Genomic DNA, 13,879 nt, shown 5'->3' on the forward strand with positions numbered 1-13,879 from the left:
GACACTCCATGTCGTACGATGTCGGCATGTAAAAGATCTCTGGTGATACATTTGGTATTTACCCGACAAAATTAATTAAATCTCAGCCATAGACGCCCAAGAGAGATCCGGTTTACTCTGTCTGCCATCTAGTGGACCTAGAGTAAAACGGAACGTCGAAATTGACGAGCAGGCAGCCAGATGGCGTCAATTTGAAATGTCTGCACACGGTAGCTGAGGCCATACGATTATTATTATTATCCTGTTGTACATACTTGGGTATTCTTGATTACTGTCACTAGCATCCTGTTTTACATACTTGGGTATTCTTGATCACTGTCACTAGCATCCTGTTGCACATACTTGGGTATTCTTGATCACTGTCACTAGCATCCTGTTGCACATACTTGGGTATTCTTGATCACTGTCACTAGCATCCTGTTGCACATACTTGGGTATTCTTGATCACTGTCACTAGCATCCTGTTGCACACACTTGGGTATTCTTGATTACTGCCCGTGACGTCCTGTTGTACATACTTGGGTATTCTTGATCCCTGCACTAACATCCTCCTCTACATCATTGCATATTCTTGATAACTGCCACTAACGTCCTGTTGTACATCATTTGATAGTCTTGATCACTCCACCGAAGGTACTGAACTTAAAAATCTGAAGCGTTTTACAGATCGTGACATCTATGCACGTCAGTGTTAGGTGAAGCGCTAATCACCTGACTGGCAAACATCCATAGAAATAAATGAAAATAAACACATTTATAAAGACATGCCATCATTAGCATTATCCGGCGGAACATTTAGCCCTGAAGCTGTGAATGATGGCGAAGTAGGCCTATAAAGCGGGTCTGTATCAGGTACGGGTTGCATTCTGTACTGTAAGAAGTTCACTGTCACTTTCCACTTCAACGAGTATAGGGCCTACGGTAAGTTCATTGCCTAAATCGTCAGTGAGCAATAACTCCAGTATTACATCCGTTTCCGAACTTCCCTTGCAGGCCGTAGCTTCTTGTCTACTTCACTACACACCTGTCAATACTCACAATACGAGCTCAGTAACACAATGGCGCCTCGACCTTTGTTCACATAACAATAATAGTAGACACACAGTCTGGAGGGAAGCGGGGAGAAATGTATACCCTCCTTGAGGTGTACTTCATTTACCTGCCATCTGTAGGTGAGAAGCGTAACTACGAAGAAATAAGCGACTGGAGCTCTGTTTAAATTTCTTTAGTCCCCGCAAAAGCTTATCGCACTTCACGGGTGTGAACGTGTTGGTAGACAACAGACCTCACATTTACACACATTACAGTACCAACCACCATAGAAACATCTGAACACATTCCTCTACATAGGTCTACTGCTGGCGTCAAGACGGGCATCCAGCCGCAAACCTGGTCCGGATTGGCAGTTACTACACAGATTGCATCCGCAGCCTAGCTGCAGTGTGAGGAATAGCAAACAAAAAAAGTTGCTCTTTGGATCATCAGTCCACAGACTGGCGTGATACAGCCCTCCATTCTATCCTATTCTATGCTCATGTTTTCGTTCCTACGGAACGACTACATCCTACATCCACTCTAACCTGTTGGCCATACGCATTCCTTCGTCTACTTCTACCACTCTTACCACCAACAGTTACCTCAAAATCTAACTAAACAAGTCATGGGTGTCCGACTTATAAATCTCATTTTTATCCCGGATCGGCATCAACTCAACTGAGGTTTAGGCGGAACCGGCCTGGAGTCTCCCTCCAACATCTCAAAACTTTATATCAAGATTTAATCTTAACTTCGGTTTTTCTTAAGGAGTTTTACCCGGCTATCGTATTTTAAATTTAAGTCTATCGTCATCCAGAAGTTATTTAGAGTACATACTAAAAACTATAGCAATTCCTCTGGCATTTTGAAGAAAGTAGATCACTTTCTAGGATACCTTACACACAGATTTTATTACAAATTTGAACGTTGACTTGCTGAGTGTTTAACTCAATATGAAGGAATATTTTATCTCATCATCATCATCGTCATCATCATAAGTGTTTTTAATTTCATATGTACCAATTTTTGTATCTTTGTGTACGTCTTTAGCTGAAGTTCTTCCAATTCAGAGTAACGAAAAATGTACTTTTATAGTCATTTAACTAGACTTAAAAATGGAATAGGTTTTAATTAGGTAGATTAGCCATTTTTTTAAAAAAAAAAGCAAATAAGTATTGCAAGGTGGGATTATTCCTTCAGCCTAAACCTTAGTTAAGTCATGGGTGTCCCGAGATGTGTCCTATCATTCGTCCTCTTCTTCTGGTAAAGTTTCTCCAAATCATTCTTCTGTCGCCAGTTCGATTGAGTATACCTTAATTCGTGGTTTGATCTACCCATCTCACCTTCAGCTCTCTTCTGTAACACCACATGTCAAAAGCTTGTGTTCTCTTTCTTTCTGAGCTGGTTATTGTCCATGTTTCACTCCTATAGGACACCACTCTCTAGAAAAATGTCTTCAAAAACATCTTTCTAATTCCTTAACCGATCTTCGAAGTGAGCATATTTATTTTCCTAAAAAAAAGGCCTTCCTTTGTTGTTCTAGTCTGCATTGTATGCCCTCCTTACTTCTCCCATTGTTACTTATTCTACAACCTAAGCACAATATTCATCTACTTCCTTAAAGGCTTCATTTCTTTATCTTATATTTCTTCCATCACCTGACTTCGTTCGCCTACACGCCATTACTTTTCTTTTCGATGTATTTATTTCCATCTCCTACTCCTCTCTGTCCATTCCATTGTCAATTTCTCCAGATCTTGTGCAGACTCATGTAAAATAACAATATAATCGGCAAACCTCATAGTATGTCGTCTTCTTGGAATGTTATTCCCTGTCCAAATTCTTCCTTGATTTCCTTTACCTATCTATCTGTGTCGTTGCGACGTAAAGCAAATAACAAAAAAATATCCTTTACCGTCTTTTCTATATAGACCTAAATTTAAATAAAGGAGAGGATCGAATTGCAGCATTACCTCACTCCTTTCTAGATAGCTGCTTCTTTTCCCATAGTCCTTTATTCTTATCACCGAAGTAAATGAAATGGCGTATGGCTTTTAGTGCTGGGAGTGTCCGAGGACAAATTGGGCTCACCAGGTGCAAGTCTTCTGATTTGACTCCCGTAGGCGACCTGCACGTCATGATGAGGATGAAATGATGATGAAGACCACACATACATTCAGTCCCCGTGCCAATGACATTAACCAATGATGGTTAAAATTCCCGACCCCGCCGGGAATCGAACCCGGAACTCTGTGACCAAAGGCCAGCACGATAACCATTTAGCCATAGAACCGGACTTCACTGAAGTTGGATACTTTTACAGATTGTAGAAAATCCTTCTTTCTCACTATCTGATCCCAAATCACCTTCAGAATCTCAAATAGCTTGGTCTAGTCAAACCGTCTTAAGTCGGTCCTCTAAGATCAGATGTAAAGTTAGGATTGCTTCACATGCTCACACAGTTATTCTGAAGCCAAGATGATCTTTTCCCAAATCAGCTTCAAACTGTCTTTTCATTCTTCTGTAGATAATAAGTATTAAATTTTTTCAAAGCTATTGAACTAATGGTGCAGTAGTTTTCTCACTTGTCAGCACCTGACTTATTGAGAATATTTATAACAACATTCATTCTAAAATCGGATGGCACTTCTCCTGTATCATAGGCCTAAATCTTACACAATAAATGGAATAACCTTGCCATGCCGGTTTGTCCTAAGGCAGTCAGTAATCTAAAGGGTATACAATCAATTTATTTCAGGTGCCTTATTCATATTTAGTTCTCTCAAAGCTCTGTCGAATTCTGGCCTAAAAATTGGGTCTCCCATTTCATCAGTATCAGCAGCCACATTTTGTCCCTTATAATCTAGTTCTTTCTCTTGATAAAATTGTTGGTTATGTTCCCGTCATCTTTCCGCCTTGACTTACTTCCTAGAAGTGGTTTTACATCCGAGCTATTAATATTCATACATCTAATTTTCATTTCTCCAAATGTTTCCTCGATTTTCCTGTAGGGCCGATGACCTTCGATGTTAGGCCCCTTAAAACACCAAGCATCATCATCATCATATTCCTGTATGCAGCATCTGCCTTTCTTACAACCATACAAGCTTCAACATCCTTGCACTTCTCTTTCAGCTGTTCTCCCTTAGCTGCCCTGCACTTCCTGCCTACTTCATTCTTTAATCGCCTATATTCTTTTCTTCCCTCATTATTATTTTTTCATTTTTGTATTTTCGCCGTTCATCAATCAGGACTAATATCTCCTGAGTTAACCTTGCCTCTTTTTGCTAACATTTCTTTATTAGCCCTACTGATCTCATTGTACACGACTGTCCACTCTTCATCGTGCTCCCTTTAGTCTTTCAGCCCTTCTGCAACATGTTCTTGAAACAATCTCTCTCTCTCTCTCTCTCTCTCTCTCTCTCTCTCTCTCTCTCTTCCTTCAACTTTTCTAGATCCCATCTCCTTGCATATTCCTTATTTCTTTCCTTTCCTCCTCCCTTCCTAAAAATTCTTCAACTTCAGGTGACATTTCATCACCATCAAATTGTGGTCAAAGCCCACGTCTGCTCCTGTGAAAGTCTGCCTAATCATAATGAAGACTGTTTGATACCTTCCAGTGTCTCCAGGTCTTCTCCACGTATACTGGGGAAAAAAAAAAAAGAGAGATTCTCCCTGCTTTTTACATATTGTTTTAAATCTGTCTCTTCATATATTCTTTCATTCTCTTCATCATCTACTGAACTAGAAAACATACAGACTTGCAATTTTGTGGTGGACATTGGTTTGGTGTTTATCTTGACAACAATAATGCGTTCACTGTGCTTGTCCTCGTAGCTTATCCGCTGCACTATTTTCTTATTCACTATTAAATCAGCTCCTCCATTTCCCTTGTTTGACATTGTGTTGATAATTCTGTAGGCGCCTGGCCGGAAATCCTGATCCTCCTATCCATGTCCCCTTTTAGATTCTCTAACCTATCACTATGAGTCAAACTTCTAAAATTATACGCTCCGACTCGCAGAATGTCAGTATGCCCTATTCATTTCCGTTATGATTGTCCCGTCCCCTGTGGTCCAAACGGAGGACTATTTTACCTCCGGAATATTTCACCCGGAAGGAAACCAGCATTAAGAAACCAATCATCCATACAGAGAAAGCCGCATATCCTCAGGAGTTAGTTACGTTGTAGTTTCCCGTTGCGTTTAGCCTTGTCGCAGTATCTACATTGCTAAGCCATGTTAAATATTATTACAAGCCCATATCATTCAATCATCCAGACCGTCGTCCGACTCGTTGGCTGAACGGTCAGCGTACTGGCCTTAGGTTCAGAGGGTCCCGGGTTCGATTCCCGGCCGGGTCGGGGTTTTTAACCTTAATTGGTTAATTCCAATGGCACGGGGGCTGGGTGTATGTGTTGTCTTCATCATCATTTCATCCTCATCACGACGCGCAGGTCGCCTACGGGAGTCAAATAGAAAGACCTGCACCTGACGAGCCGAGCCCGTCCTGGGATATCCCGGCACTAAAAGTCATACGACATTTCATCCAGACCGTCACCCTTGAAATTTCCGACAGGGTGCTACGTTCTTTTCGATGAACCATTAATTCTGATCTCTCGACAGACAGTCATTCGACATGGTTGTAGGCCTACCTACGGCTCGGCTACCTGCTGCACTGGGGTACACAAGCCTCCCACCGCGGCAAAGTCACATTGTTCGTAGGGGAGGAGACAGAAAATAAGATCAATGATCAAACGAGGTCGGACAGGAAATAACGAGAGTAATTTGAAATAGGGTCAAATGAAGACAAGTGTGTCTTTACTATTTGTGAGCATCTAAGATAACGATAGATTGTACCTCAGGTAAAATAACTTTTACCTCGTTGGGCTACAGGTTGACTTAACAACGGTTCAATCGGACAAATTGGGGCAAATATTCGTTTATAGGACTATGGAAATGTTCAGTAAATATTTTTGGAAACGTTTAAGATAAAAGTGGTTCTGGAGAAGACTGACAGGGACGAGTTGGACAGAAAGAAAGACTAATATCCAAACTTTGAATGAAGTTAATGAGAAACGGACCTTAATTTATTCAATAGAGCAAAGGAAAGCTAAATTTCTTGGACACGTCCTATGACATGACACCTTTCACCAGAATGTCTTCGAAGGAAAGGTGCTAGGGAAGAAGTCGAGAGGAAGACCACGTCTCTCATACCTTAGGAACATAAGCACTCAGCAGGGTTTTGCTTCCTATGTCACGATGAAAAGGACTGCTGAAAACCGTGGGATGTGGCTGCAGCCTTTAGATAATGGATGGAAGATAAAAGTAGATAAACAACTGATAGGGAATCTGCCACCTAGACCTAAATGTAGACGATTGATTGATTGATTGATTGATTGATTGATTGATTGATTGATTGATTGATTGATTGATTGATTGATTGATTGATTGATTGATTGATTGATTGATTGATTGATTGATTGATTGATTGATTGATTGATTGATTGATTGATTGATTGATTGATTGATTGATTGATTGATTGATTGATTGTGGTAGATGTTGATATTCGAAAACAGCTAGAGATTGATTCATAAAGAGTTACCGCCATTTACGTAACTCATTATTGAATAAGTTATATTTTGAGCATAAGATGTCATAGACTATGAACCTCTGTTCCATTCCCAATTCCATAATAAATATGTACTGTAGTAGTTAAACATTTCTTTACCAAGCATTTAAGCTTCAGATAATGCTGCTGTATTTTCTGAAGTGGAGCACTTTCCAATACTGTGTGCTGTCCAAACCCAATCTCTCGTTAATAGGCAAAGGCCTGCAACATTATGTACATTTTTGTTGGATCATACTATAATAGGCTAATTGCATGTGATGTTACTGTGTCCTAATAACATACATTAAAGTTTTTTATTAAGAATAAAATACCTTTTTCGTTTTTTGTTTACAACTGGCTTTGCGTCGTACCCACACAGATAGGTCTTACGGCGACAACAGTTAGGAAAGGGCCGTAAATGGGAAAGAAGCAGTCGTGGCCTTGATTAAGAAACAGCCCCAGCATTTGCCTGATGTTTAAATGGGAAACCACAGAAAACCATATTCAGGGTTACCGACAGTGGAGTTCGAATCCATTACCTCCTGAGTGTACATTAAAGTAGCCTACCGTTGTTATTCCAGCTATCGGTTTCCAACTAATCTTATCCGATATCGATTAATATCATGCACGGAAGAAGCCTTGAAATCTGCAATCAAAGCAACCCAAGATGGCAAGCGGGAGTTTTGAAAGTGATTTCGAATCACTAACACCGCCAAAAATTGCTTGAGTTCATTTCCTGTGGTTTAATATGTCTTGCTTTGAAGCTAAAATCTCCAAACCGCAGCCCTGCTCCGTACCTACGATCTGTTGAACTAGTCGGGAATACCCTTGTTCAATATAGGCCATGTCATGCCTGCCATCTGTCGCAATAGTCCAGAACAAGCTCTATGGTCACCGTTTCATTATCAAAAAGTCTGTCAGGTTTAACAAACTAAAATATATCGTAAAAATCAAAACCTTGGCATTTAATTACAGTCGATCTAAAACAGTTCTGTGCATATTGCCTGTAATGGTAATTAAGACACTCGTACGAGAATTATGAAACTCGTTTACATACTTGCGTCTTAATAAATTACGTTATAAGGTCGTTGCATAACATGCCTGGCTGCTTGGCTGAATAGTCAGCGTTGAGGCCTTCAGTTCAGAGGGTGCCGGGTTTGATTCCCAGCCGGGTCGGGGATTTTAATCGCGTCTGATTAATTCATCTGGCTCGGGGTGGGGTATTTGTGTTCGTCGCAACACTCTCCTCTTCATATTCAGACAACACACACTACCAACCACCTCAGAAGCCGGGCTGAATTACTCTGACGGATGAGGCGCTGGCCTTCTGACCCCAACCTAACCGGTTCGATCCTGGCTTAATCCTGTGGTATTTGAAGGTACTCAGATTCGTCAGCCACGTTGTAACGTTCCAGACGTTACAGTGTAATTATGTTAATTTTATTATGTGTAATTAATTGAGGAATTTAACGTCATGATATTTATTTGGTATGTAATTGTATTATAATTCATGTTTAATCATTTGCTCACTATCATTTCATTACTTTGTAACTACGACTTATAAACGAGGGCTGAATATCCTAATATTCACTTAGATTCTTGCGACAGTTGGTTAAAATTAACTTGCAGTAGATTTCAGTTATCTTGCCACATCACCGAGGAGGAAGGGAGGACAAATTTAGACATCAAGTTCTGAGAAATGCGAGCACGTGTTCACGCGTCCTAACGTAAGCTACCGTATTTCGACCAGAATGATTCGAACTGTTCACCGCCTATATTTTCAAAGGAGCGTCATGTTGCCATGGATACTGATTGAAAGGACGAATAGAAGAACAGTTGATATCTTGTGTGGGACCCATCTACTCTAAAATCTAGAGTGGGGAGAGAAGTGTCATCTGATTGGACCACGTGTAGCGGCCTGTAATTAGCGCGAGAGAAGGTTATAAGAGGGCGTGTTGGAGCTCCTGGAGGGTCTCTCGACAACGTCTTATTCGCTTCTGCGGGTCTCTCTACAACGTCTTATTCGCTTCTGCGAGTCTCTTTACATTATTCTACGATCTTCTACGAGGCTTCTACTTGATTTTCTACTTGATTCTGCGTCTCGATACTTAGAAATTCTGAATGAGGGGTGTATAGCCACTCTCATGAGGAAGTACGTACAGCACGGCTACAAGACCGGTTTGAACCAGTCTAAGTCAATAGATAGTTTTAATCTAGATAGAAATGAAACTTCAGAGAACATTATCAGTAAAGTTGGAAGGATTCTTAATTGAGTATCCTCTCCATATAACCCAAGGTGGTTCTTCTAACTGTGACATAGGGCTTATCTCCAATCTATGGGATAAAGCATAATAGGGAGTGTTAGTTTTGAAGTCATCTTCCAATTAGTGGTGGGTGCAATTTGTAAGGCAGGAATGGTACTGAGCTGCAGATGAAGAGATACCCAAGACGACCGTTGATGTTCCCGCTACAAGGATGGAAGCTTTCCAAGGACCAGCAGAACAAGACGACATGGTGAGCAAGCGAGTTAAAGATATTGCAAGTTTTCGCGAAGTAGAGTCATTCAATTTTTTTGTTAAATTCATTTTCGATGTTAAATTCAGTTCTCGTTAAACCGTCGTCATTCATATTAAATATAATAAATAGTATTTTTCTAGTTCACTTTCATTAATCTGCCTTAATTAGCCTTTTGATTTCTAATTCTCCTGCTTAATGATTAGTGCACTATCACCTCACCCCTGTGATAAGAGTCTGTCCAAGCTTGAATATAAATTTTATCTTTAAGTCCTCAACTTAAAGATTGGCGCCCTTTGCTTGCTTGGTTGCATTTCTCATTTGATGATGGTTCTCCGAGCGGGGAAGTCACATAAATGCCGCTCCAACGTGTGGCGAGAAAATCATTAAGTACGGAGCAGTTAATAACAGTAACAATATCAGAATTCGTATTGTGGGCAAAATTTGGATATCCACGTTTCATTAAGAGTGTTTGATTGTGGGAAGGGTCATGGCTGATCAGACGAAAGAAGAGAGGATGTTGCGCAGTGGACGGGCGATAAAAGGCAATAATGTATTGAGTTCAGAGGAAGAGTTGTGTAGTCTTGTAGAGGAAATTGAAGATAGAAGTGTAAGTAGTATGGAGAGTGAAGGCAAACAGAAAGAAGTCAGTATGGAGTCAGATGATAGTAGGATGGGGGGCGAAGGGGAAGTCAACACTAACAATGAAAGTAATAATAATGATCAGTTAATGGGAATGATGCAGTTAATGTTAAGTAAGATAGAGGACAGTAAAACTGAAATAAAAAGTGAATTAGAACAAACTAAATCTGAGCTTAAAGGTGAATTGGAACAAATTAAAACAGATGTAGAAAAAACTAACACTAAAATTGAGAATATTAAATATGAACTTAAAGAACAGTTAGAGCAAACTAAAGCTGAATTAAGCAGGGAGATGAGGGAAAATAAGGAGGAAGCGAATCGGAGAATGGACGAACACAGTAGGCAGTTACGCGATCTGGTGGTAAAAAATGAACATTTTAATAAGCGATTAGAGGACCAGGAAAGTGAATATGTACGGCAAGGGAAAAAGGTAGAAGAAAAGTTTGCGGAACAGAGAAGTGAATTCCTGGAATTAATGGGGAAGGAAAACAACTCTACTAGGGAGGAAGTAATGAGGCAGGTCACTAGTATTGATAAGAGAGTTGAGACTCAAACAGGGGAAATACGGGTATTTAAAGACCACGTCCAACAAGAGATTGACACGGTAAAGCTTAGAATAGAAGATGAGACTCGGGCAAGTGAAGAAAGGTTTGCGATAGCTGAAGAGAATAAGATTGAAATTAGGACATTAAAAGAGAAGCAGGTTCATTTGGAGAGCGAAATTGATAGGAGAGACAAAGAGGTAGAATGCCGGATGGAGAGAGCAGAAAATCAGTTAAAACAGGTGGCAAAGGATAAACAGGTTTTCACGGGAAGGCAATGTCTAGGAAATAGCTACATTAGGGAAATTGAACTACCTAAATTTAATGGGAAACAAACGAACCCGCTAGATTTCCTTAAGATGATAGAGAAACGGTTTGAAAAGCGTCTAGAGGAAGGGTCTATGGACTGGGAAGACGTTATGGAAAATATTGACCATGCTTTTGTAGGAGAAACTCGATCTTGGTTCATGGTATATAGGCAGACGATGACGAACCTGAAAGAATTCAGAAATAAATTTAGAGAGAAATTCTGGAATGAAGCGATACAAGCTAGGGAGAGAGAAAGGGTGGTATTTGGGAGGTACAAACAGCATGAAGGAGTTACTATGACCGAGTACTTCCTGGCACATGTCATGATTTGTCAGAACTTAGATGGTATAACCGAAGGGTCTGATGTAGTAAGACTACTTTTGAGACATTTTCCGGACAGGGTAAGAGAAGCGGCCTGTATGCAAAAAGTAGGAACTATTCAGGAGATGGAGAATCTACTAGGCAGTTTTGATGCGTTAGGTAACCTTAGAAGTAGAACGGAGAATATTCAGAACTTTAGTCATCACAACGGAATGAGACATAACGGTAGTACACAGAATCACGAAGCTCGCAATCAGTTCAGACCTCAGCAGAACAGCAGGAGCGGAGCAGCTGAATATAGGACAGGAAATTCCCAACGGAGGCCAGAGCAATGTACTAATGAGTCCAACGTCAATACACAAAGGGAACCTTTAAACTAACGAGAGGCTGTAATGTTAGGTCAGAATTCCAGCCTAGTAAGAAGGTAGCGAAGTGTCTTGCCATGAAAGTGTTACCATATGACCTCGATGTTAGAGACGATTTGTTGTATGAACCCGAGCAGAATAATGGAGATTCAAGTAATAAAGTAGTCAATCCCGTGGTTAAATTGAAAGTTTGGGGGGCGTGGTTTAAAGTTTTGATTGATTCTGGTAGCCAAATATCATGTATTAGTTCTCAGTGGTATGAGTCATTAGTGAAACAGGGTATTCAGTTGGAGGAAATGCCTGTTAAATCTACTTTCATCATTACGGCTGTTGGAAAGAGGTCTAAGCAAATTTGTAAACAAGTAGCTGTCCCGATCTGTATTAATAATTTTATTAGCGTTCAGATATGTTTGGTAATTCCGCATTTAATATTTGATCTTATCTTGGGATCTGACTGGTTAACGTTAAAATTGGCTCAGTTAAATTACAATGATCTAGTGCTAAATTTGAGGTGGAATAATGAGGATATTAAGGTCAAGTTTGAGGAGGAAATTCAGAGGAAAACGGAAGTTAGTACAGTGTGGAGAATGAAAGAGGTTTCTAAAGTAAATGAAGAGGCTAGTGAGGGCCTGAAGTTGTGTCAGTTGTGGATTCATGAGGATAAAATATGTGGCTTGAAAGAAGCCGTAAGTAGAAATGAGTTGAATGAAGTCCAGAAGGACAAGTTATTTGAAGTGTTATGTGAACACGTGGAGATTTTCTCCGAGAAACCTGGTGTTACCCATCTGTATGAACATTCTTTTTCTGTGCTGGATAAGACTCCATTCAGCGGACCGCGGTATCCGATACCACACAAATATGCAAAAGCAGTAGAGGATCAAATTCAAGCTATGTTAGCAGACGATGTGATTGAATTATCAAACAGTCAATATGTTAATCCCTTAATTGTCGTGCCTAAGTCTGATGGATCAATACGTTTGTGTATTGATGGCAGGGAGATGAACAGACGCATTGGTGCTGATCAGTTGAGATCACAAACCATTGAAGAGTTGATACAGAATTTTCAGGGTAAGAGTTGGTTTTCTACGTTAGATCTCAGGAGTAGTTTTTGGCAGATACCTTTAAGATCAGAAGATAGGCCTCTTACTGCTTTCAGCTATAAGCATAGTTTGTACCAATTTAGGCGTGTTCCTTTTGGGACCCGTACGAGTTCGGCCGCTTTAATTCGCGCACTAAGTATTGCCTTGGGAGATGATACTGGAGATTATGCTACTATTTATATCGATGATTTGGTTATAGGATCTAGTACCTTTGAAGAGCACTTGGACCACTTGGAGAGGGTTTTTTCTAAATTAGAGTATGCTGGTTTTACTCTGAAACTTGACAAATGTGTTTTCAGTAGACGAGAGGTGACTTTTTTGGGGCACCGTGTATCGGCAATGGGAGTGACGCCTGAGAGCACAAGAATTGAAAAAATATTGAATACTACGACACCTAGAAATATTAAGGAGCTCAGATCGTATATTGGTGTATGTAATTTTTTCAGACGATTTGTAGTGAGATTTGGTAACTTACTAGAGCCATTTAGAGAACTATTGAAAGCTGGCAGTAAGTGGGAATGGACACAAGATCATGATAGAGCTTTCCTAAAATTAAAAGAAGGATTCAGGCAGGCAGTTGTTTTGAGATACCCTATGCCCGATAGGAAGTATGTGTTGCTGACGGACGCGTCTCACTGTGGTATCGCTGGTGCTCTATGTCAAGTAGATGATGATGGTAATTTAGGGATTGTGTCTTTAGCTTCCAGAGGTTTAAGTGCTGCTGAAAAGCGTTATACTATAACGGAACTAGAATTCCTAGCTATCGTATACTCCCTGAGTAAATTTAGGATGTATGTTTTAGGTACCGAATTTGAAATTAGGACGGATCATCATGCTCTTTCTTTTGTATCCAAGTGTAAATTATCATCTAACAGAGTTAGTAGATGGATACTCGCCCTACAAGAGTATGATTTTAAGGTAACTCACATTAAGGGAAAGAATAATGTCCTTGCTGATTTATTGTCACGTGATCCGAAGTTGTGCGAAGAAGGTAGCCTTCTAGAGCCACGTGAGGGCATTATTATATGTACATGTCTGTCTAAGGAAAATGAAACTGCTCTAAATAGACTACGTAACCTATTGGTTGAACAGTCGGTAGACGAAGAATGTCGGGAACCTTTGTCTGTACTTCAGGGAGGAGAGCAGCTCACGGTGTCGCATGGTAGGCACACGTACAAACTGGTTAACGGGTTTCTAGCCAGGAAATGTGGCGAGGATCTCTGGGGGATTTGTGTACCCAAAGCGCTACGTGTGGAATTGATTTGGTTTATCCACAAGGAATTAGGACATTTTGGAGCTAATAAAGTTCTGTATGAGATCCGACAGAATTTTATATGGGACAAGATGGGAAGAGATATAAGAAAAATTCTTTCCACTTGCGATCTGTGTCAGCGTAGCAAAGTTCCTAACCGCTATTTAGAAGGACCTCGTCAAGCAGTA

Source organism: Anabrus simplex, chromosome 1 (assembly GCF_040414725.1).
Source record: "Anabrus simplex isolate iqAnaSimp1 chromosome 1, ASM4041472v1, whole genome shotgun sequence".
Classification (NCBI taxonomy): Eukaryota; Metazoa; Arthropoda; class Insecta; order Orthoptera; family Tettigoniidae; genus Anabrus; species Anabrus simplex.